This window comes from Alligator mississippiensis, chromosome 8 (genome assembly GCF_030867095.1).
Source record: "Alligator mississippiensis isolate rAllMis1 chromosome 8, rAllMis1, whole genome shotgun sequence".
In the NCBI taxonomy this organism is placed as follows: domain Eukaryota; kingdom Metazoa; phylum Chordata; order Crocodylia; family Alligatoridae; genus Alligator; species Alligator mississippiensis.
In genome coordinates, this window is record NC_081831.1 from 80,207,900 (window position 1) to 80,231,812 (window position 23,913).

The 23,913-nt window shown below is 44.1% G+C and overlaps 1 long non-coding RNA gene across 1 annotated transcript in view; it reads right to left on the reverse strand.

Annotated features, from left to right (window-relative positions):
* Positions 1-1,704: 1,704 nt before the first annotated feature.
* Positions 1,705-23,913, reverse strand: part of LOC109284446 (uncharacterized) — a 36,108-nt gene continuing 13,899 nt past the window's right edge. The window contains exon 2 of the long non-coding RNA XR_009464026.1: positions 1,705-2,353. This is a non-coding gene — a long non-coding RNA (uncharacterized LOC109284446). The remainder of the gene's footprint in view (positions 2,354-23,913) is intronic.

A 23,913-nucleotide genomic window follows, 5' to 3' on the forward strand; every position in this document is an offset into this window, starting at 1 on the left:
CGCCGCCGGCATTTGCATATCCCGAGGGGCGGGGCTAGCGGGAGGGGGAGGGGCGGCGGGGGGAGCCACGTGCCCCTGGCGGGGGCTGCTGCCTGGGGGGCTCCGCGGACCTCGTCTCCGCTCCGTGGTTGCGGCCTGTTGCTGGGAAGCAGCTTTCCACGGAGGGGCCCCTTTGTAGGGCTGGGGGGGCTTCCGTAGGGCTTTGCAGGCCTAGGTTGTGGCTTTCCATAGGGCTTTGCAGGAGGGGGGGGGTTCATAAGGTGGGGGTTTTTGGGGCGTGGGGTTCATACGGCTTTGCAGGGCAGGGTGGGAGGTGGGTTTTCATCAGGCTTTGCAGCCCAGCCCTGGTCGCCTTGCAGGGGTCACTTTCCTGCTTGGTGCAGGGGGCTGGACCCCATCATCTTCCAAGGTCCCTGCCAGCCTGACACTCGGTGAATCATAGACAACCACAGTTCTTCCTAGAGCAGCTGGGCTGGCAGGGACCTGCGGAGGTCACAGTTCATCCGCCTGGTTCCCACCCAAAGGCACCCTCGTGCTCTGTAGGTATCTGGTGAGGTATCCTGCCAGGACACTGGGGGGACCTTGGGCTCTGTTTGGGGGGGATTGTGCAGTTTTGTGCTGGGAGGTAGTAGAGATTTCTGATCGGAATCCACAGTGCCCATAGAATGCAATAGAAAAATTGCCATTTTTGTTTTTCCCCATTCAAACTAAGAGCTGGCAGTTTCTGAGGGGTCCTTGAGCCTAACAAGGGGCCCTGAGTCTAAAAAAGGTTGCAAACCACTGGTCTATAAGGTGCATGCCCTGCATTTCCGCCGCCTATCGACAGCTTCTTGCGCATCCATCAGGCGGTCTGGGCTGCCGCACGCTCTGCGCCCAGCCCCTTGCTGCAGATTGCTGCCAGCCACCCTGGGCCCTGCTGCACTGGTCCAGTCGTGTCCTTTGCAGACACTCGTGCACCTAGAGTAGTGCCCAAAAGCTGAGCCGGGGCCCCACGAGCTGTGGGCTGCCCCAGGAAGGTGACAACAGTTGAAATGAGTCCCTGATTTCTAGGCCTCCACAGTTTTGCCCTTTAAAGGCCCTAATTTGAGGGTGCCAAATCCCTTACAAGCGTTTTCCACTTGTAATGCTGTTCATCAAGGCTGCCAAAAGTTAGCTGCTAGATGTTTATTGCATATTTTCTGCTGCAATTGTGTGTGCACATGGCAACTAAGAATGTCAAAAGGAGGTGCAATAAATAATTGATGACAGTACTCCCATACCAACTCAAGTGAGGGGGAAGAAGGGATGAAGATGCTCTGGATCATCAGAGAGGGGGAAAAAAGGATACTAAGGCTTCAGCTGTGCAGTGAGGTCCCTTCAAGTGAACCCATGCCCACACATGGGGCCCTCTGGATTTGAAGTCACTAGCACTGGTATTAGGCCCTGGTGCTGCCAATATCTACAACTAAGCACACTAGTAGCTAGTGTGAGTGTTCAAGGGAGCTATTTAGCACTACACTATAGTGCAAAATAGTTTGCAGGATTAAGTCCTGAAAATACTAAAGGGACATTTCAAACATAAATCTCATTTTTTTAAATAATTCAGTTGCTAGTTACTTTCCATTGAACAGAAGCACTTTTTAAACTCAAATGTTCTTTTTCACAGTGTATATTCCCCTACTTTTCTGTATTTCATTCAAGTCGAACGATTGAAAGAGCAGTCAGTTTCATGGTTTCTAGTCCATTTCACTTTATTTTTCTGATGCACTTGAACAATGCTGTTTAGTTTCACAACATTGCAGTGGGATGTTAAAATTGTCTCCAAAGCAATTTTAATTAAAAAGGAAAGGACTAACATTGTTCATGAAAATACTTTTACTCCAAATCAGTCAAAATCATCTCCAGTGTACCACCACTGAGTGTGCTGGTACACATTAACAGTGGTTCTGAGGGGGGAAAAAAGGTCTTTAAAAGAAAAAGAGGAGAAAGAGAAAGCCCTTGAGTCCATTTCAGAAAATAGAAATTGGCCTGTTAGGTATTGTAATTACCCCTTCATCTCATCCCACACAAAATCTAAATTCTGGATTTACAACGGGTAAATGTTACTGCTCTACATAAAAGGTTTTAGAAAGGCTTTTTTAATAACCAGCTTAGCTTATATGCATCTGTATTTTACACAATTTCAGCGAATTATTTAACAGTAATGGATCAGAGAGAAAAAAACACTTAAAAACTCCCGCAATAAAAACAAAGATACACAAGGATATTCAAACCTTTGGCTCTGCTACCTCCAAGTCATGGATAGGTAGGTGTGTGTTTCAAAGTACAGTCAGGATCTGGGCTCCAAGCTTTTAGCAATTTCTGGAAGAAAATACTGAAAAGGTGAAGTATTTTTAGAAAATATAGTGTACATGGGTGAAGCTAGATCAATAGAGCTGGAATTTCAATGCCTACTTATCTACAGATAAGGTACAGCAAAGGCAGCAGTAGGGCCAGCTTCCCCAGACTCCCCTGCTAATGTATTTCAGCCTTGACCTGGAAAAACAACTTCGTTTCCATACGGTCCTTGCCTTTGTAGCAGATGCTAACTCTGATGTAGGCATGTCTGCACAGAGTACTTGACTGTGACCGCATGTTCATTTCTCATATGCATAGCCATCAGATCATACGGTAACTTTTAATCACAGGTGACCTGGACCAGTTCAAAACAAGCAATGCGAAGGTTTAAGACTGCCTATACTGCTCTGTGAGATAGACCACAAGGTGCTAAAAGACCCTGAAAATTCATACTATTAGCAAGATTTCTGTGACTCCAAATGGCCAGGAACCAATATGCAGCTAAGCCCTCCTCTCCTCTACCCTCACAATAGTAGTTAAAGGTCAAGATGGAAGAAGGCTCTTGCTTTCAGTTTCAGAGGCTGACTTTTCCAGGAGCAGAGCTCCTTGCTGAGGGCTATGGTTTCTGGAATTTGCTCCAGCTGAACTTCACCAGAGCTGAAGACTAGCAATTTTCAGGGCACAATGCAGGAGACTTATTTATTTAGTTTAGATTTATGTGACTTTTTTTTACTCCCGAAAATAATGGTTGCTAATGTGCACAAGTGGAAAAAGCAGCGAGTGGCTCTTTGCTGGGATCCATTGTATGCAGCTCCACCAATTTGTGTTTGCATTTCTAAATACCTGGCTGCTATGGTGACAGACACTCCATAAATCAATAAAATAAGTTAACTCTTTTTTTTTCAATTTTCCAGAGAAGAGCAATTTAACTATGAGACATAAAAAGCTTGTCTCCAGGGGTAAATTGACCAGAGCAGCTATTTCAGAATAAACTAGTCTGCAATATCTATTTCAGACTAGTTCCCTATGTGGAAGGGCTGCTCCAGAATAAAAGTCGCTTTATTGTGGAAGTATTAGTGCACTTTGTTCTGGTCAAGTGAATCGTGTCGATAAGCCCTTATTTTTCTTTTCCTTGTCCTGACATAGCTTAACACCTAACCCATCTCTTCTAATAGGGGTTTAGTGCTAAAAACCATCCTTACTTCTTTTTGTATTGCTTCACCTGTTAACTTTGTTCTCACCAGCCGGCTGACCCAGGCATCTAGCAAATCTGAAAGGCAGTAGCCCTGCTCCTTTAGGCTTTGATCAGGGGTCATAGATGACCTCCTTTAGTCATCAGCAGGGCTCCTGGTTTTCTCCGATTGAAAAAAATTCCCAATTTTTGGTTAAGAAAAAGTAACCTCAAATCCAATTTTTTCCATGATTTAAATGAAACACCACTAATATATAGATCTATATATAACGGTGTTTCATTTTAATCATGGAAAAATGTGTATTTGGGGTTACTTTTTTTTTAAACAAAAATTGGGGATTTTTTTTTAAATCAGAGAAAACCAGGAGCCCTGGTCAGCAGAATCTGAAAAGTGCTGGATGTGCCAATCAGGAAGAAATATCCAACTTCAACCCACTTGCTACCAGATGAAAAATTAAATCCATCAGACCCTTTTCTGTGGGTCCCCATTTGAGTTTATTCCAGCCATACTGACCACTTGTCCCTTGGCTCCTGATAGCGCCCCCCAAATTAACAGATATGTGAAATCACTGTAAAAATATTCATTAGGCCTCATAATGTCTCTTTGAGGTTGCTACTATCACTAGTATACAGGCAGAGGAGCCAACGTAAAAGACTAAGAGACTGGGTCCACCCTGCACAGGGCACCAACAGGAGTGCCAAAATTAGACATCAAAAGTTTCTGGCTCCTAGCCCTACTCTCAGGCTACGGCTGTGTCCTCCGTAGGAAGTGGAATCTGGAACATAAGGATTTCTTTGTAGTTAAGCAAACTTCTCCTGGGGTAGGAGGGGGGCAAGAGAAAGCTAAATAATCACTACTACTTCTCTAATTTCAGCAACTGGGGATCCAGCATGGTAGACTGCGTACAAATCTTCGGAGTACTGAAAGATGTTTCAGTCACAAGCATGCTCTTATTATGACAGAGGACCAGGACCACATTTAGTTTGGGGCTCTGCAAGAGATTTCCTATGGAACTTGGAGAAGTCACTTAATTTTTCAAGACTTCAGTTCTCTCTCTCTAAGATGGAGACGGTGTTTTTCTCACCTTGCGTCTCTTTGGTCTATTTAGATTGTAAGGTCTTCAGAGCAAAAATTGAGTATAAACAGCACCAAGACCCAGCATAAATAACTCCCTTGACCGCTGAGCACTTGAAATGAAAAAAGCAACTTCAGCGATACGGAGACTGGGGGTGCAGGAGACCTAAGTGCTTACTTCCGGCTCTGCCACTGGCCGGCTGGGTGATGCTGGGCAAGTCACTTCACCTCTTTGGCCTTCAGTTTATTAATCTGCATAATGAGATTAATGGACATTGACCTCTTTTGTAAAATGCCATGAGGTCTACTCAGGCATAGGAGCTTGGTATTATTATTTGGCAGTAGAATTTGCCAGTTAGCTATTAGTAGACCAGACGGTAGAAAGCGACAGATAATCTGCCAGCATGTTATACTGACCCTTGTGAAAAGCCAGCCCCTTCCTTTTGTTGAGTGTTGCTTAGCTGCACATATTTGTACAGGCTTTTTAATTATAATAAAGGCCATCACATAGTCGCTGCTCAGACTGCAGTCTGAAAACACACTTACCTTTTTAAAGATTTCTGCCCACCCCAACTATAGTACTCCATATCCTCTGCTCAAGTGTTGTACGAGCAACGGACAAGAGCCTGGAACTGGATCTGAAGTCCACTAAAGTAACAGGAGTCTTCCCATTGACCCAACAGTTTTGGGTCACACCTTGTCGGGCAGTATGTGCAGGTTGGGGAAGCATCCCACATTTGCTTAATCCTTCCATGTGTCAATCTCACAGGGATACATATCTGGATTTATTCTCACAAGCTCATGTAAATTCATAAATTCCATCTTCAGTTTTGAATTACAGAGCAGATTATACTACAGATTTAATACATGCCCTGAACTCAGCACATGTTGTACTAATTTATTGGCAGTGCATAAATATTACGCCTGTGGTTGGTAATGGTCGTATGTAACAACAAATACGGATGCCATATACGGCAAGTATGTAATTCAAGGGAAGACTGGGATGATATGTGGCCATGTCATCCTTTCCACATACTAGTGAAAATAGTAGCCAAAAGTGGTCAGTAAGCAGAGAAGCAGATCCCACATGGCCTTTTCTTTTCTCCCTATGTTAGACCTATTGGAAACCCCCCTGTGCCATGTCAAGTTAACTTCTAGAGGAGGGGGTGCTGTAGCTTTTAGGGGTCTAATCTGTCAGTCTAGCTGGCAAGATGCTCTAGCACAGGGGCGAGTAATTATTTCGAGCAAAGGGCCGCTTACTGAGTTTTGGCAAGCCATTGAGGGCCGCATGACAGGCAGCCAGGGACAGATAAATATTCATTTTCTACATTTTTTAGGGGCTCCGATGGCCGGATAGTATGGCTTGGAGGGCTGCATTTTGCCCGCCCCTGCTGTAGCTGGTCACTGAAAGTAGAGGGGTGGTATTCTTACCTGAGGAGTCTGAGGGCAGCCCAACTCCTGCAGAGCTGCTACAGATCTGGTACACCACAGAGGACACCTCTACATGTGCATTAATGCGCCATAATTATGACGCATTGTTTAGTACCAGTAATAACAGGTACCAAATGCACTATAAATCAGTGCTACTGTGCAATAGTGCCAGTGCAGATCTGTTCTGTGATGCTAATGCGCAGTAGACTTATTCCACTACACATTAGCATAGCTTTTGCCATGACGTGCTAGTGCACAGTAGAATTAGTCTACTGCACTTTTAGCATCTTGTGTAGACATGCCTAGAGACTGACACTACTTAGAGATCCACAGAACTGAGATCAGAGTTCCCCTCAGCTTCCTGGGGTCCACAGAGTTAGGAGATAAGCCATGGGCCCTTGCCTTTTTGCATGATTGCCAACCCTTTTTCCCCACCAGAGATATCACAGCACAGAGGTTTCCTACGGGCCTTTCCCCTTTCCATATTTTTTCGGCTAAAAAGAACTGATATTGTCCGTAGTCCAAAGGTAAAAGTCAGATCACTGCAGCCAATGTGACAGTAAACACTCAAATTTCCAATGTAAAGATGTATAACAAGGGGATGGGATAGTGACTGGCTGAGGATATGCTGAGATAAATTTGCTGTAATGGCAGGCAGGCTAAATTCTGAGAAAGTATCCCACAAGAAACAGATTAATCTGTAAAGCAGCACTTCAAAAAAGGAACAATGGCAGCCCAGACTTGGATAAACGTGGACAGAGTCAGCCTCAAAGTTCAAGAGAACATCCCTGTAGGAGAAGCAACAGCCCTAAAACAAGGTTGAAAAAGTTCTGATGGGAACGCAGCTTCTAAAACATTACACGGCTTCTCCAGAAAAAGAACTTGAAACCTTCACTGGTAAACTTAGCACATTGGAGAAATGAGTTGCCAGATGTGAAAAGATCAAGAGGAGACATGGGAATTACAAAAGCCTGGAAGCATTTGTTCCAGTTGTACCGTATCTCCATGAGCAGCATGCCTGGCCAGTGAGGTGGGTCTGTTTCTATTACACAGCTGTGGAATCTGCACGTCTCTGCAGGGAAACAGGGATGCGATTTCAACCTACCTCCTATTCTGCCCCAATTCTCAGGTCCACTCTTGTCCAGTTTTCAACAAAAGGGATGCAAAGCTGCACACCAGGACAGCTTGCCAGCTGTATAAGATGCATTCCTGGGTGGTCCCACTACCCTCTTCTGTGCAGCCCTCAACAGGGTCCATGGCTATAAAAATGTGGCCATAATATTTTCAGGCTCCAGCTATTCCCAGTACTGGACCGTCCCATTGAAATCATGGCGAGCCACGCACACATTAGAGTAGTTCCCAGGCTACTCTACCTTATACCAGGGTCTGAACTGACCTCCAAGCAAACTTGGAACGAGGTTAATCCCGCTTTAATTCCCACCCTTTGCTCTTGTGCCAGACCTAAGAAACAGACCCACTGAGCTTTGGGGTCTTTGGAGGAGAGGCATAGTATATGTGTGAAGTATTACAGCGCCCACAAAGCAATCACTCAAATCAATTTTCAGAGTAGATTTTGGTGACATTATTCAAGGTAAAAATGGAAGAGATGATTCAATATACCAGTACTCTATGGTGAGAAAAGCTACACACTTCTGAAACCTGGGTTCCTGAGTGGGAGAGCTACGCAAACAGTGCTATGTTGCTCCCTTACCATGAAAGGATTCCTAGGGAGGCTATAACAAACAGGAATTTGTTCAGAAAGCCATTTTCATGTCCCTGTGTCCCAAAATCCATGCCAGCAAGTAAGATCTGAGCATTTTATTGTATCCGACATTTATTTTACAGTAGTGTCTAGAAGCACTGACCAAGTCAAGACTCCACTCTACTAAGAACTGTAAAGGCATACAGTAAGTGACAGTTCTACCCTACTTTGATTAGATCATGTTTGCACAGTTTGGGGGTGAAAAATCTAAGTGTATTAAATCTTGTCCACAATATGAGTTCCTCCCACGGAATTTCACAATTCCTCCCAGCAGAGAAAACTTGTGTAAGCTGGTCAGGGTGTAGAAGATATAGGTCTGCTATAAATCTTAGCTCCAGATCTCTAACTCAAGCTGTAGCATTTCATATATCATCTCTGGAAATTGCTGCTTCAGTCTCAGTGAGATACTATGCACCATGTCGTTCCCCTTATGGCACTCCATTGCACACTGACTTCTAATAAATAGATACCGTCACCTGTCACACTCAGTGGTGCTCAACTTTCTTAAACTTGAGGCACCTCTCTCTCGATAAACTCAAGGCACCCCTTGGAAAGTACCAGCTCTTAATTTTCATTTGTTTTTTGACGACAGAAACATAGTAGAGCAATTCTTATGTTGCAAAGAACTCAGAAAGACCCCAGCAGGGCAGAATGTCTGTAAACACCACATTCCTATTTGAAATCCCTGGATTCATCTTGTGAATGATGCTTGCACACCTAACAGTGCCGGCACTACATGACAGACACCCTTGAAAGAATCTCCCCACATCCTGGTTGAGAAGCACTCGTCTAACAAAACAAGATAGGAACACATACAAAATTCATAGTCAAATCCTGGAGAAATGCATGGTATATGGAGCATTTTCTTAACGTTGTGGGAACTTTCTAAACAAAATGTAACAAAATAATGACGTGAATTAGTGCTCCAAGTCCCCCAACATAATAACAATAGGAAAATGACAGGATTTACTGAGATGAAATCTGTGTGACTGCAACAATAAATGTATTTCAGCATCACCAAATTGTGAAAAACAAATAGCCACTATATGAACCACTGCTGGACAGAAAAACATGCTGCTTGATCACAAGCATGTCTTACACAGGGATTCTGTAGAATGAAAATTAGATTAACTCAGAGAAAGGATCATCTTCATACTGTATAATTACAACAGCAGAAAGACCTAGCTAATGGCTGGAGCAGGAGTCTAGACACAGGCAATCTGGATTCTGTCCCTGGCTCTGTTAGCCTTAGTGCCTCAGTTTCCCTAGCTATTGCAGCACTCTAATTCTGCAGGGCACTTCCCAATAAGACAAGAAACCAGAATCCTGCTTTGAAATGCTTGCAAACTAATTTCAAATGTGACACGAAGAGTGGGTGTGACAACACAGCAGAGAAAGGTAAGCCAGTCAGACAATTTGCATAAATTTATCTGGAAAAAGCTGGCGCACAGGAAAATAAAACCAAGGCATTTTATTTATTAGTAAAATGTTGTTAGACGAATAACAGAACAAGGAAGTAGAGTCAGACTTCTTCTTGTGGTAGAAACAGACCTAGAGGAAGAACTTCAGTGATCGTAGGGTGGTGACTTGTGAGACCAGTTCCATGCAAAGGGTGGCATGTAAAAAAGGTTGTGGGAGGAGCAGATAAACAGCATAATGAAACTAGTATTGTCAACAGGACAGACCAGGTGAGGAAGTCAAACCGAAATGCCTAAGGTAGCAGGCAGGGAGGGCCAGCGCTATGCGGGGCCATGTGAGGCTGGCTTAGAACCCAAAATGAGCATGGAGGGGAATGCAACATGGTCAGATCAAAAGGCAAGAAACAAGGTTTTGGCAGACACTTTTTGCATAGATCTGAGCAGAGAAGTAATAATACTGCCGTGTCTCAGAGGCCCAATGAAATGTCTAATTCAGGATGCATGTTAAACACTAAAATTCTCAGAGGGAACAGCCCCTAAAAGTAAAATAAATCAATATTGCAATTATGGTACGGTATGACAGGGCTTGAAGACTGTTATTATTGCAGCTATTCTGTGACTTCTTTAAGGGGCCATGAAATTATGCCTACATCTAAAAGGAGTCAGCAAAACAATCTCTCTTTCAAGAGCCCTTAAAGTGAGCCATACTCGGAGAGGTGTGAAGTGCTCTTTTTAAACAGTTCAACCCAACGTCTCCAACATCCAATTCAGAAGTGCAAATTTTGTCAAATCTCAGCATTTCTTCTAGAGTGGTCTAGAGCCTTTAGCATGAAGTGACACATAGGGGAAAAATAGCAGATTTCAGCCTGTTTTCAACGTATATTTTTAGCTTTGTGGAAGCTGGTGAGCTTGAAAGTCGCTTCCCTGGGCATCGCTGCATCCATTCCCACTGGCAACGAAACAAGACTGTGTGTAAGTGGGAACAGAATAGCCTGGCATCCCCTGTTCTGGGACTTCAGCTGGGACTGCACAAATCACGCGCCTTAAAATGCCTCGGTTCCAGGAACATCCACCTCCAAACCAGTCGACCCCCATCTACAGGAAAGAAAGCATTCATGCCTCTGCTCTCACCTTTGGGATAAGAATATATCCTTTTAGGGAAACAGACAGAAGGTTTTACACTTACACTCTCCCGCATCGCAACATCTCCTTCTGGTTTGCTTTCCCCAGTCTTGCCATTTTCTCCATCACCCTGTTCTCTCTCTCTCACCCCTGAGCTGCTAGTGTCCTCCTCACACCTTGTAGCAGACTCTCATCACTTCCACCACCCTCATCTGTCTCCAAGGTTGTCCCATTACTGGCGCCCTGATCACATCCCTTCCTTCAGACACACAGGCCCAGATCCTCAAAGGCATGTAGGGGCCACATCCTATTGAAATGAAAGGGAGTTAGATGCCTCAGTACCTTTGTGGACCTGGACCCTAGTTCCCACCGGTCACCAAACCTTCCATGACCAAGTCTAACCCTCTTCCCATTAGAGGGGCACTGCACAAGCCATCCCGCAGCATCCAGCTGGTTGAACAGTAAGGGTGGGGGAAGAACAACGCTGTGCATGTGCCATTAAACCTCCCCTTATTATACCCTTATACTTAATTAGGATGAGTAGCTTCTCTCAGTGGCACCTGAAACCTTCCTGTTATTACATGTAAAAGCACAAAAGAGTTCAGAGACCAAGTCTCTTAGCATGATGTGCAAAGAGAAGAAATGTACTTATTTATGCCAAAGGGACATAAAGAGGCCATAGTGTAATAAGCCCAATCTAGATCTTTTTTTTCCCCACCCCTGCAAGATCCAGACTTAGGCTCTGGGGAGAGCAAGATCTTACCTCCTAGGTGATTCTGAACCAGGGTGTCGTGAGATCCTTTTACAGGTGCTGCGGGATGTTGTGCAAACATGATTCGCAAGATAAACCCAGAGATTTCAAATAGGAAACCAGAGTGTGAACCTTTCTATGAATACAGAAAGGTAGACTCCATACCCTGATAAGCTAGATCAGTGGTTTTCAACCTTTTTAGACTCAAGGCACCCTTCAGAAAATGCCAGCTCTTAGTTTTCATTTGCTTTTCCTGTTTTTTTTAGTACAGTACAGGAAAATAATACAGCAAGTTTTCTGTTGCAAAGAACTCAGAAAGACCACAGCAGGTCAAATGCTTTTAACACTCTGGTCTCCTATTTGAAATCTCTGGGTTTATCTTGTGAATCACGTTTGCACAACATCCCACAGCACCTTTAAAAGGATCTCACAACACCCTGGTTCAGAATCACCTAGGAGGAAAAGATCTTGCTCTCCCCAGAGCCTAAGAAGTGTTGCAGGACTAGAGGGCAAAGAGGTTAAAAACTGATCTGCTTTAAACATCTTCACTTCAAGCCTCATATCCGCTGATGTTAACATCTGGTGAACACTCAAGTCTCAAAAGTTGCAACTCACTGCTTCTTTGTCATGATCAGAAGTGGCTACTGGCTTGCTTCTTTACTCCTGTGTTGTAGACTAATGCATTTTCTCATTGAAAGACTAGCAGTTGAAACTAGCAGGTTTGAGAACTGGCTTTTCAGGCTCCAGGGCTCATCCTCTGAGTTTAGTTCTTGATTTTGGTGTAATTTTTCATTTAGGTGTTACTACAAAGCAAATACCCAGGACAAAAGCACTTGCCTCCATGCTGGAAAGCTGCACCTGGGCAATGCTATCCTTTTTAACCATTATGGTGGTGGGAGGGGCACAAAACCTTAAAACAAGATAAGCAGCGTTAACAACCTGTTATTAATAATGATAGCTTACGAGAGTGATTCTCAACCAGGGTCCCAGGACACCCTGAGATCTTCCGTCATTTTTTTGCATTTAACCATTTCTATGGGAAATTACAAAACAAACAAATACAGTCTTCACAGACTGGCCAAGAAGGGATGTAGCATCCTGCTGCCTTCCCCCAGGGCTCAGCAGGATACCTTCCTAGGACATTGCCACCCCCTGCCAGCTTCCACAGCAAGCAAGCAGAGCTCAAGCCATGGTTTTCCTCTTGTCAGGTAGGAGCTCCATTACTAGGCTGGACAACCAGCATTGCAGAGATCTTAAGTTGGTGGTTCTCAACCTTTTTAAACATGATGCACCCCTGTTTGACTCAAAGCACCCCTCCATAACTTTTGAGAATTGAGCAGCTCCCCAAGCCAAAGGGCCTGGCAGTGAGGGCAGGGTAGCAGCCAGGCAGGAACGAGCCTGAACCTGCACTTGTCCCCTCACACTTCACAGCACCCTTCAGAAGAGCTCAGGGCGCCCTGGGAACCTGGCTGAGAATCACTCTCAACCTATCATTACTAATAAACAGATGGACTTAGAGCCAGATTTCAACACTTTACTCTAATGAGACTAATGCGGACTTCAGCGAGTGGTTTCCCTGATGTAAAAATACAAGGCTGAGACACAGTGGCCATATTGTCACGCCAGTCATGGCCCCAATCCTGTAAGGTATGCCATTAATTTTACATGGGTGTGTCCTGGGAGGGATTGTGCTAATAAGAGAAACTAAGATAGTAATTAGTAGATGATATTTTAATCACCAACTAATTCCCCCCACCCCGCCCGCCAAAAAAAAAGAAAACACCAGCTCTCTCCTCCACAGGTTTTACTAGCTCCAAACCCATAGCATTAGTACCACCTAAGCCCACAAAGGGATTCTTTAAAAGTACCTGAAATCATAAATAAACCTAAACCCATGTCTTTTTTTTTTAATCTGCTTAAAATCACACATTTCTGTTCCTCCAACAAAGGCTCAGCCTCCAAAGGCTCAGATTTCTCCATCAAAGAATAAGGCGCAGAAAAGTAGTTTCCACCTCATTTATAAATTTCAGGAGAACAGGCTAATAACAAGAAATCTGACCCTTACGATGACTCTGTCCGTCAGTGTGATTACAAGAGCAAGCAATATGGGATTCTCATTTACAATATTTGATCCACAGGTGACACCAAGACTAATTTCAGCATGGATCACTGCTGTGTCATCCAAGGTTAATACAGACCTGAGCAATGGTTAATGTTAACAGTCTATAACTATTCCTGTTGACCTTGCTCAGTTCAGGATGAGTTATTGAACTTCCTGATCTATCACAGTTCTTGCTTTTTATCACTCGCTTGCACCCACTACATTTTTTTCTGCACTGAGTCTGAAGCTTTATTATTTTCTAATTTTGGATGCATGCGAGGACTGTGCAGGCAGCTACTGCTGTTGCTGTGTTAGGACTAGTTTTAGTTGCATGCCTGCAACCTCCAACTGAAGGGGGTTGCAAAAGCAACGCTTGTTCTTTCACTTCCTTTTTCTGAAGCTTTTGACAATTTCCAAGAGCTAAATGGTAGTTACAGTATTTTGGCACCAACAGGAAACAAATAATTGTATAAACTCTGTTATTCCTAAAGGATATTTGTCAATGTTTTGTCTGAGAGAGGTTCCTGTTAAAAAGTAATACCATTTTCTTCACTACCTGAACTATGTATTGGGCTCTTATGTGCAACTTGTAACAGTGACAAATCGTTTTTCATTTTGCAGAACAATCGTTCTCTTATTGTTCCTACTTGCGAACTACTTCTTCAGGGCAAATACTCTTTGGGGGAACACTTTGCTATACAATCACCCATACCTTCTGCAGAACCCACACCAGACTAAAAAGGTATTACAATCTCTCTCTAATTAAGGCTACTTGAAGATTTGCATTTGCACTTAGGAGAGATTTTAGTTTTTCAGTTCACGTTACAATGTTTGCTTTTAATTGCCATGTTTAATACAGCCTTCAAGGGACAATATGAATTTTATCATATTTTCTTAGTCAAATGCTTATTTATATGTGACCTTAGAAAGTTCTGGGCACTTTGTTTCATCATATTATCATAGGTAGTCCCTCAGTATGAGGATGAGTCTTCCAATAAATAGGAATGTCAATGGTGAGTCCTCAGATGACTGAGGAGGTTGATCCAAGATCTGCGGGTTCAACTGAAGACATGGCAAATAGTTCTGGAAGGTGAGAGTAAATCCTGGTGAAGTTGGTTCACAACTCTTTCCCTGCATCTCTCTCACCATCTGTCTCCATACTGAGGCGAGTTTGCTCGAAATGATCAATGCTTCATTGTACATCACAGTGCCATAGGGAAAGATTCACTGCTCAAGACTCTCTGGTATTGATGATAACATTGCATTTCTTCAGACTGACCTTCAAGGTGTTCTTGAGTCTCCATTTTTGCCCACGTCCAGAGCAGTGACCACCAGCAAGTTGGGAGTGTAGGATCTGTTTTGGAAGCTGGTTGTCAGACGTCCTTAGGACATATCCTGTCTAATGGAGCTGAATTAGATGCCTTATAAGCATGTTTCAATGCTGGTGGTGTTTGCTTGGGCCAGAACACAGGCATTCATTCTTCTGTCCCTTCAATTGATATGGAGGATTTTCCAAAGACATCACAAGAGGTAACTTTCCAAGGCTTTCAAGTGTTTCCGATATGCTGTCCAAGTTTCATATCCATACAACCGGGTAGGGATGACAACAGCCTGATAGACAAGAAGTCTGGTTTGGGTCCTGATGTCATGATCATCAAAAACACAATTTCAGAGACGTCCAAAGGCAGCACTGGCAGATTTTATCCGACGTTGAATATTGTTGTCTACATTTACTTTTTGGGAAAGGCAGCTACCCGGGTAGGGGAAATGCTTGGCATTCTCCAAGGACTGCCCTTTAATTGTAATATGTGGAGGAGCAGCTAGGTGGTTTGGGGCGGATTGGTAAAGTATCTTGGTTTTTGTGACGTTGACAGTGAGCACATCTACACGTGCACTTTAATGTGCATTAGCTGATTTTAATGTGCATTAACTAAAGAGCACTTTTTTTAGTCACACTTAAATGTGCATTAAAATAAGCTAATGCATATTAAGTGTTACATAAAAACCATGGGTATTTCTACACGTGTGCCAGGGGTGGGTGGGAAGCACTTTAATTAGAATGGCTTCAAAAACCGCTCTAATTAAAGCACTCTGAGCAACTTGTTTATCAGCATTCCCACACTTCAGAATGGCAGAAGGGGCACTTTATCTAAAGCTCGTTGAACGAGACTTGCATGCAGTGGCGGCGGCGGCACGGGGTGGTGGTGGCAGTGGCATGGGGTGGTTGCACGTGGCTTGCATGTGACGGTGCAGGATGGTGGATGGCTGTGGCAGTGGTGGTACGGCAGCGGCACAGTGCCGGTTAATAGAGTATTCTGGCTAGCAGAATGCCAGATAGCAAGGTTTTCACTGTACTAGCTTTAATGCGCATTAACTAAAGAGCATTTATGCATGTGTGGATGTACCCAGTGAATCCAAGCATTTCATATTCTTCACAGAAGCAAACAAGAGTTAACTCTGCTATTAAACTTTGCTAATAAATGTAAACGTATTACAAAGCAACATAATGCACAGAAAAATTAAATTCCACCAAGCAGGAGCCTTCATGAAGCGGAGCTAACTTACCTCAGCCAGCAGAAGCTGAATACCCACAGAGAAGCCTGTAACTTCCCAATCAGACTTGGAAAAATAACTTAATTACTTTGACAGAAGGAGAAGTGCAACTGAGATCTTAAAAAAAATCCCAAATGTCTTTTTTTGTCCCTATAAATGAACTATCCTCTCCCAAACATGCCTTTACATAACAGCTCAGGGATAAGATGATTTTTAAGCTTAGCAAAAAGAAATTATTCCTCTTGATCAAAAGAGCCAACACTGCATTTGTAAGGAAAAGTCAAATGAACTGGGAATTTATGCCAGTTACTTCGTATGTGCGGTAAGTAGCCCAAATCCCTGACTTCCCACAAAAACCTGGAGAATCAGGAAGCAAAACAGGCCTTCAGGAGTTCCCTCAATCCTGTTCTGCTCCCCTGCTCATTCATCACTTCACCCCCGTGTTCCCCACAGTATCATCCAACAGCATCCAAGAGAGGAAATGGGTGCACACAAGCAGACAAGGTGTGGAAGAGATCAAAACTGGGGACTGAATGTGCATGCATAGGAGAAGAACCAAGGCAGGATCTTCAAGGAGATGAATTCAAGGAGATCCCAGGTTCATTAATGAGGGCCTGGGATGGGGAAGAGCTCATGCTTACAAACAGGCTGTTGATAGCTAAAGGGCTTTCACAGCACGGCTGGCTCAAATGCCTGGAAGTATCAGTACTGGACTATGTGCTTGAAATGTGCTATATCACTACTGATACTCTAGTCTCCTGTACTGTGGATCCCATCACCTCTGTGCAGCTTTAGTCAATTCGCCTCCTCACCTTGATCCCCTTTGGATCTTCCTTTGGTTTTCCAGCACACAAGTCAGGAAGATCAGGGCAGGAATGAAAACATAAACAGGAGGATGGGAGAGTGGAGCCAAAATGGGGAAGAGCGGTTATTCAGGATAGCCTGGAGGAGACGTGAGGCTACAGCTGGGGGGTGAGCAGGGAGGACAGTGAGACAAGTAGAGCAGAGAGGAGTTCAGCTTTAACTAACAGGGACCCTTTGGTTCATCTGGGAAGTGCTGCTTTATGCATGATATAAAATGTACTCCCATGACACAGTCAATCACCGGAGAATTCGAACAAGGGCAGCCAAGCAGGATGCTGCCCAGCACTACTGCATTTGCCCCATACCAGTGCAACACGCCCAAGGATGGAGGGCAGCTCAAGCAGTTTGTCTGGGTTCAGTCAAACAGTTTCACTGGACTTCCTATTAGAAAGAGCTGTTTCTTTCAGGACACTTCATCTGTTCTCTCATAGTACAGGCAGGCACTAGCAAATAGAACAAGATCTTTCACAATGGAAGCAAAGAAGTGAACAGCAGACTCTATCCTCCAAAGAAAGCACAGGGGTCAACATCTTCACCAGCTGTCTCTGATGTGGAGTACATCATTTCACAGACATCCACACTGACATACCTCGCACTTAATTCTCAAGTGACTAAAACTCCAGAAATCCCAATGTAAGTTAATGTGACAGGCTGATACTTAGCCCCTCTGAGAGCCAGACCCCCTATAACCTTAAATCAAGTCCCTCAAATTAAAAACAAATAAATTAAAATCCGCTCTGAAAATCGGACTCCTTGCATTTCCTCCAGGTCCGTATCTAGCAAAGACAATAAAATGGCTGCTGAACTTTAAACTAGAGACAGTGCTTAGAACTTAAAAAAAAGCAGTGTACCAAAAACAAAGGCCAGCGACATGAATCTACATGATTGTCTTTTATTAATCTTTGTTAGATGTGAACAAGGCCCTGCATGCAGTGCTCCGGTTTGAAGAACAGAGGTCCCTTCAGTCACGACAGAGCCTTGTGACAGTCCCTGTAATCTCTGTGGGTCGCAGCTCTGCGTTAAAAGGAAGGCAACTGCAATCGGGTGCATTACATTCAAATGAAACGCAGCCCTCGGGCTCCTGGCCAATTACCAATGTAACCCTCAGCTGGCCAAGCCTGGATGGCTTTGATCAAATGGGAGGGTTAAATTAGAACTTTTTCTTTAATGGGCTGATAAAAAAATGTCTGTTCTGTCTTCTCAGTACTTTGGCTTTCATCACAGTGCAGCAAGGAGCACAGCTCGCTGGGAGAGAGACCATCAGACTAAAGAGCTAACTGAAAACTACTGTTTATTTGCTTTTAGGCTCAGACACCTACACGAGCTCTGAGTATCCTACCAATTATTTTACATTACAAAACCAAGTCCCTGGTTCAGGGGTGTTGGTTGTACAACACCTCATAATCAAATACGCCACCTCAACCTCTACTGCTGTTCTCCCTTCTCTTTTCTGAGGCCTGGTGAACCAAGCAAAGCCCACAACAGAGGGGTTTAGATTCCTGAATCTTTCTGGTATTCCATGTAGGACATCTTTTTTCCTTGTGCCGACGATGCATTCGAAACTCAACAAAATAGCTGGCACGATGCAATTCAGGGTGGGGTGGGAATGGGATGCCATGTTGTGAGTCATCTGCACACAAAGGTGATGAGGAGGACCTTGCAATGTTAATAAGGTTTTATCTCCAACATTTTATATCAACCTTTAATATTAATCATGTCCTACGCACAGTGTTGTTACACGTCTACTCCTTTCAAATCAAAGGCAGGCAAGAGCATCAATCACCAGCTGAACTTCTTCTTCCCTTCAGGTGACTTGGAAAACCTGTGAAAATCAGATGAATGGTGCCCAGAGGTGAAGGTCCTTTGCTTAGAGCCTGTCACCACCACCTTTAGGGAACTCTTGACTGCCTAAGTTGAACTCTTTGCCCAGGCCAAAGCTCTGTCCTTTCAAGACTTTTCAGAAAGCATTACACAGAGCTGTTTGTATGGAAAATCCTGATAAGTAGGTGTTAATAATTGCTAGTCAACTCTCCTAGGGAGCACCATACAGTTTCTTAGAAAAGGTCTGAGCTACAAACTTTTGCTGACACCTACTCAGTTAGGCATGCCAAGTACAATTACATGCTCCTTTGATTTACCTTGTGGCTTTTGGCAGAGGTGGTGTCACTGTGGCAACAGCCATCAGCCTGTATTTAATTTCCAGGGGAAGGGGGCTCTGCCAATATACAGGTAGCTAGCAGCAAAGGCGCTTGTGTAGACAAACCCATAATCGAGCCTTTGAGGCACTTAGGAAACATCAGAAATAGGATGAAATAGAACAGACAGTATGTGGATTATGATGAATAATTGCTAGGTAAAAGGTATGAAACAGTAAATCCTCATGGCGTTGCTCAGACTTCCCCTCTTTGTTGATGCTACCTGGATCTTAATGCAGAGTATCCACATAAGGTTTATACTTTTAGGTGTGCCCATGCACATATAAACCCATACGTCAATGATCTTACAAACGTGAGTTTTCATTCTTTATAGCGTGATGACAATATGCAGCTCAACACTTTCCACGACACTCAAAAACGCTGCCAGCAAGCAAATACTGGGGGTTATCTACTGACAGCCTTTGGGTACCAACTGACTGCTCCTCACCTCCCAGCACTGGTTTTGGCACTGCTTTCTTCCCATAAATCCAGCGAAGACAAATACAAACGCACCCCGCACTCAGCGCTGCTCCTGTTCTCACTCACCTGATAGCTAGAGGTAAGCTATGCAACCTCTAAGGCAGTGGTTCTCAACCCTTTTAGACCACTTGGAAAATGCCAGCTTAGTTTTCATTCATTTTTTACTACAGGAAAGTAACAGAGCAAATCTGCTATTGCAAAGAACTCAGAAAGATCACAACAGGGCAGAATGTGTGTGACACTATGGATTGCTATTGGAAATCTCCGGGTTTATCTTGGGAATCACATGTAGGGATTTGCACACTTGATAATGCTAATGCTGAGTGGGACCCCAGGACACCCTTAAAAGGAGTCTGTGACACCCTACGGTGCCATGGCACCCTGGTTGAGGATCACTGCTCTAAGGGGAGATAATTGCCCCTCTCCCACCTTGGCCCCTAAGTCTGTAAGTCCGCTGCAGTGAACCAAACAGTAGCCTAAGGGACAGTTTTTTAGCCAGTGAAGCTTGACCAGGACCTGTGTGTATCCAAAATGGGCTGGAGTGTTGTAGCCACAATGATCCAGGAAATATATGAGGCAGGGGACTTTTCTGTAATATTGCTTATTGGACCAACTGCATAGTTGGGAGGGAAGTTTGACAAGCTTCAGGGAAAGGTGCTCTGTGCCCCCAAACTTGTCAAACATCTCTCCCAGCTATACAGTTGGTCCAATAAAAGATAGCACAAAACATTCTTGCCTTTTATCCAAAGTGACACAGGTAGCAGAACTCAGTCCTTCGAGCAGACACTTCTTAGTGCCGGCATTGATGCCATAACACCATCTGGACCCCCTTTAGTTATACTGCATCCCCCTGCACTCTGATAAACCCAGCTCTCAAGAAGGGGATGGGGGGTGACCTGCCAAATGGCTTCTTAACCATGCAATCTTCCCGTACTCCTTTGGAAACGGTTACTGGCTCTGTCCTGTAACTGCCATGCCTTGTTTGTCAGGGCCCTCATAACAATTACCCTGAGCCCAACACACGGGCAGATTATTCCAACTAAAATCCTTGTGTCCCCCGTCCCCCAACCTCCACCAAGGTATTCTCCCTTCTTCAGCTGTATGAAGCATTTAAGTACTGCAAGCTCAAAGGTGATATACAAGCAAGAGACACATTCTTCAGTCCTGTCCTTTTAAAAGGCAAATGCAATTCCACAAGGGTGTGAGAAGTTTAAACGAGTACCTGATGTGGAGGGCTGGTGGGCTCTTTTCAGTGCTGCTTTGTTCACCTTTGAAAATCTTAGTTTTGTGGAGGTCTGCAGTGTCAAAACAAGTGTTCTGCCATTCCCAACAGGCCATACCGCTTTCCAGTTGCTTTCCCATAAATCTGTAATTCTTTAACTCTCCTTGTTGGCAAAATATCCATGGGCTTCTGTCTCTCATTCCCAATTCAGTGTCAGCATGACCCCCTCCCAGTAAAGATTTGCAGTTTACCAGTCTCCACTGGTTATCATACAACTTCTCTAGCAACAAGTTAAAAATTTGTAGGCTGCCTACAAGCCCTTCACTTTGTACGTCCAATAAGACAACAGTGGGAAAAAGAGACCTTAAAGAGGTTTGGTGGTAGATTCATTAAAGCTGACCTTCCAGTTCCCTGATCCAATAAAATCCTTTTCCTGGTGCTGATCTTGCACATTGTGGTGGTGTCTATATGAGAAAATATCTGCACAAATACCCTCGCTGCTGCTAATACCAGAGCAGCTGCACGAGCAAGGCCTTAGGGATGAAGCATGAAAAATGCCTCATTTCCCTCAGCTCCACCATAAGACTCTGGTTGCTCACCAATTCTTGTCCGCAAGGCTTCATTATAAAGAACAGAATGGGAAAAAAATGTAGGCTATGCTCACAAACACCACAAAAATTAGATGTCACAGCCCCTGAAACATGACTGACACTCTTCTTTCTTGCATGCTCTGATCAGAAATTAAATAGTTGATGATGTCAATTTTTGGATCACCATTGTTAGGCTCCAGAGTTAGCATTTAACAAGATTTAAGTGAGATGAATCAGATTGATTCAACTCTGTGCCAGAACAATTGCTTTTAGAGAGCAACGCCACTGAAATACACACCAATCACACTGCATGCCAGGCATTTCGACGCAGCTGAATCAGAAATAATTGATGCGAGGAAAAACATTAAGGCAAGGCCAGAATAACAGCAAATAGAGAAACCTCACATTATGAAACAACCTGGTAGAATTAATCCCATTCTTAAATATCTGTGTCACAAAAACCTCAGTCAACACAGGCACTAGCTAGCTTTCTTGATGGCAATCTAAGGGAGGAGACCAAGCACAGAGAATGACTGACAACTTTCCTGGCTCCTTGCAGTATGCAACTGGAAGGGCAATGTAGGAAATATTTGTTCTGCGCCGATCACATAATATTATTCCATGGATCAAGAAAGGATTCCAATTTATAGGGCTACAAGACCAGCACCTTTCATAACCGACTAAATTCCCTTGAAAAGAAAACAAAGTTCCCCCCCAACTATTAGGACTTTTTGAAGAGCAAAAACAGTTATAGGCTTAAAGATTTTTTCCAGACAGCTCATTCTTATTCAAGTGCCTTTTTCCCCCACCACCACAACTTTCTTTTGTAGAAAAGTAGTTAATCCAAAAAGCTGGATAAACGAATGCAAAATGCATACATATTCTCTAGCAGCTGGAGGGGTTTGAGCCAACCATAATTGATATAAAAAAATGGTGCAAGTGATCCTGTATGGATCAATGTGATTGTGAACCGAGAGGCCATGCTCTGACCCACATACAAAACCAGCTCCATGTGGGGTTGAATAGACTTGGGAACGAGCCCAGCTCTGCAGCTGCGCCCCAAACAATACAGGCAGCAATAACAAATCGCAATGCCACGGCAATACAGACCTGCCACGGGCCCACCTTTCCTTGATAAACTTCACTATTAGAACAGTACTCACTGGAACATGTTGGTTTTCTGGTATATAGATGGATAGCTTCTGCTCAGGCAGCTCATACAGATGTTCCAAATGCTGCCATTGAAACCTCAAATGGTAAGAAGGGGAAATGATTTCCAATCCCCAACGTAAAAGCAGAAACAATCACCAGCTTTGCAATTGTACTGCATCTTCCATCAGCAGATCTCAAAGCATTCTACAAACATGAGAGAATTAAGCCTTCTGGTATTATATTCAGTAGTGAGTAGGAAAGCAAAGCTGAGGATTTTGCTGGCAGTCACTATGTCACTGGTATTATTAAAAAAGACTGCACCAAAGACAAGTGTGGAAGACATCCTGTACCAAGAAATAATATTAACAGGCACACAAAGAAACTCCAGCTTCCCTTTGCAAATCTTACTGCTGCCAAGGTCAACGAGACTGCAAACAGACTGCTGTAGCAAAATTTGCAAATCTGCATTTATGCATGTTATCTCTATTGGTAATCCTGAAAATACTTAAAGGAGAATGAAAATCATAACTGAAAGGGCTTCTTGGAGCTGGAACAGTTTCTGCTTTTCCCTCGCTCCCACTCCACCCATTGCTTCAAAGAAAACAATTTTCTAGAGAACTTCTGTGAAAACCATTGGATATTTGCCACTGGCTTCCATGCAGCCAGCATCTTGGTCAATGAATTTTGCTTTCCACCTAAACTCCTCATAAGACATGGTAGTGGGCCAGGCCAGTTTGTTAAGAAGTGCTCTAAGCTCTCTAAAATTCAGTCACAAACTGGGGAGAAACAACTCGGTGAGTCCAGGCTGCGATTCTGGGATTGCAAGTCTGGATTTGCCTAAGGACATTTCATAAACTCTACTGACAACTAAATTAACAGTTCATTTGTGCATGACTGAGTACAGCAGTTTTCTATCTGCCATCCTAGCCATGGGCAAATCAAGGATTTTATAATGCGGGGGCTGGACTTGGCTGGTGCCAGTGGCAGCAGGTGGGTTCCCTTCCCCTTCCCCTGTGCCTGCTCCTGGGCTGGCAGGAAACATCCAGGGGGACTGAGCACGGCGGAGGAACCTGCTGCATGGCCATGGTTCCCTGCTGAGCCCAGCTCACTGTGGAGTCTGGCTGGAGTGGGGCAGGGGTGGCTGTGGAGCTCCCCTACCTCCAGCAGGGACAGTGGCGGCAGCAGGCCAGGCAGCAGGGGGTAAAGAGAAGGGAAGGGACATGCCACAGCAGGGAAAGGGGCGGTACTTATTACTTCCTTCGGGGACTTAAAAAAAAGTCCCTGCCGCGGCATCAACTGAAGAGAGAGATGCATCTGACCCTGCTTTGGATGCATCCCTGATCTACCCAGTGTGTGTAAAACACTCCGTCTCATGCAGCTACCGACCAACCTCTCTACTTCAAACACCTTCCTCAGACACAAACTTCCCCATTCAGGTTTTGAACATTGATTTGCATTCTTCCTGCTCCACCTGGACTTTGCACGAGTACCCAGTGTGCTGTATTTAGGATTTAAATTCATAAAATGAAAGCAGGGGATGCCTGCCTGAACCCTTTGGGGCCTTCTGAAAAATAGCCAAAAATACAGTAAGCAACATAAAGAAGAAATGGTATGCAATGTTAAATGACTAGGCATCACAAAAAGAATGGCACCAAACAAATCCCTCATTTATATGGTCTAATGCTCCTC